The sequence below is a fragment of the Ceratina calcarata genome, unplaced genomic scaffold (genome assembly GCF_001652005.2).
Source record: "Ceratina calcarata isolate Rehan_Ccalc_2016 unplaced genomic scaffold, ASM165200v1 scaffold493.2, whole genome shotgun sequence".
Taxonomy (NCBI): Eukaryota; Metazoa; Arthropoda; class Insecta; order Hymenoptera; family Apidae; genus Ceratina; species Ceratina calcarata.
The window spans coordinates 54,219-56,511 of record NW_017173655.1 but is presented as its reverse complement, the minus strand read 5'-3'; the positions used below and the strand labels follow the sequence as shown (position 1 = coordinate 56,511).

At 40.8% G+C, this 2,293-nt stretch overlaps 1 long non-coding RNA gene across 1 annotated transcript in view; it reads right to left on the bottom strand.

Annotated features, from left to right (window-relative positions):
- Positions 1–1,587: 1,587 nt before the first annotated feature.
- The window catches only part of LOC113464719 (uncharacterized), a 2,793-nt gene continuing 2,087 nt past the window's right edge, over positions 1,588–2,293 (bottom strand). Inside the window, exon 2 of the long non-coding RNA XR_003389572.1 lies at positions 1,588–2,119. This is a non-coding gene — a long non-coding RNA (uncharacterized LOC113464719). The remainder of the gene's footprint in view (positions 2,120–2,293) is intronic.

Sequence of the window (2,293 nt, the reverse complement as noted above, 5' to 3'; positions counted from 1 at the left end):
ATGTAAAAACGTACTGAATATATGAAGCAACGTGAATTCTATTTTGATAAGATCGAAATTTTTGATTCTGTAATGAAAAGCTTCTGAACGTGATTATGTACATGCGGTGAGTGGCAACCTTCCCTTGTGACATCTTGATTCCGCGAAATTCTGGCTGGCCGCAACAAAGGAGATGACCGTACCGTCCCAGATTAAAGTTTATGCGCGTCTGACTTACGAAGCGTACGAGTTGAAGAAAATTCATTGACCTTATTACCGGAACGCCGGCTATTCGTGTACAGTCAAAGGAACCGGCGGCGACGCGCCACTCGCTGATGTATGTCGGAATAAAAAGAGAAAAAAATGATATATAAAATCATATATCGACGACATTCTTACAGACGCTTCTGAATTATATCGATCGAACGTGTACTATGATAGAAACTATAATTAAAATATTGAATGAAAGCACTTAGTGCAGCTCGAGCTCGAATAATTTACGCGTACCACGCGGAGTTTCTGATAGAAACAATTTTCGCGGACTGTCGGGGGTGGATGAACGTTCAACGATTAATTTTCATCAAGCGTTACGTGAATCTTAATAGACGCCGTATAGAGTCGTTATATCAGCACGATTTAATGATGATAAATACCGACAGCTGTATCTGTTCTACGTGGAGACGCGTTTTAAACTGGACCTCGACGAAAACGTTCCAGATAAATACGTCACGCCTGGCAGTCTCGCATTAATATCAATTTCTTTGATACCGGGACGACGACGACGATGGTAGTCAGTGTCATTGATTCCCGGCTCTATCTCGCCGCCACTTTTAGTCAGAGATCAATCCGATTACTCCAATAACCGGAATAGCCTTCGTCGCCATAGGGCGTCCTTGTGAATCGCCTACTCCCACGCTGAACGAACCGTGCGACGCCTCAAACTTAATGGAAGGCGAATGGGAAAAGATTCTTAAGACGAGATGATCTTTTATAATTTTTTTAACATACAATCTTCCCGAGGCAATTGTTTTCTTAATAATTCAGACAGCTTCGTGTCTCGAGTATTGCACTGAGAATATTTGGACAATTATTTAGCAGATGTTTCATTAAATATGCAACGACGTTCCGATGCAAGTATGTCTTCGTTCAGTATTTATTATATTTGCTTGGCATATGACTGGCGTGATCGCTAACATTCCCAGGTTCTACGAGAATAAATTCTGTACGGTGGTTCAATGTCGACCTTCGTCCCACATCCGAGCCCTGTTTTTATCCTCGGAACCGTATATGGAACCCACATGGAGATGTCGTCGATGGAAAAGGCCTTCTTCGGATGCAACAGGCCCCCCGTGCAAAGAGATTCGAGAAAAACCACGTCCTTCCATCGTTTTTGCTTCGCCGCCTCCCTCGGGCATTAATGAACCGAATTAAACGAAAACATCGGGGCAGATCCGCTCCAAGTAAGTTCTCTCAATGAAACGAAATTAGTAACGCTACATTAACGAATTTTATTTTCTTTTGTTATTTATAATAACGTGTTTAATTAAATCGTGTATTTAAATAAATTAAATTTGTCAGGCTTTAGAATGAAATCATCGACCAGTTAAATAATTGTTCTGTATGTGCATTTATTCTGCATAAGTAAAAGTAACAACCATTAAATATCAAATTTATCGTAATTGCAAGAGGCCATGATTAGGAATTTATACTCTTCTCTTTTCCTTTCCTCGTTCAAGTTAACAACTTCTTGCACATGGGATCGCGATTAGTATAGGCGAATTTGGCACGCATGGATGCGCGCCGTTCATCCTCGACCTTCGCAGAGAGAAGAGGATCCGTGGTCGGATGAGCGTTCGAGCGAAACGCGTTCGTACTTATTCCTCTTGGGAGAAGAACGCGACGGTCCACAGAGAGACCGAGCGAATTCTTCGCCCGGCGAAACAGGTCAGCGTGAAAGGCGAAATACAAATCGATTTCTCGTTTGTACGCCGCGGAACGTGTTCCTTGCGCAACGCCAGTGACAATGGCCTCCGTAAATAGCTTCTGATAAGTCACCGGTTTTCTCGTTTCGTTAAATAAATCATTTATAGCAGTCAATTTGATAACTGCATTTCCTTTCCGCTTTTACTTTCCATTTTCACTGCGATATTTCAATGTTCTTCATAATTCAATAAATCACATTTGTTTTTTACTTTTCGTGAACGCATTAAGATAGCTCGCTATTTGGGTAATGTATCAAGTGAAGGTTATTTTAAAATAAGAATATGAAGTGAAAATTTCATTATTAAATGTATACTATCATTTCAACATTCAT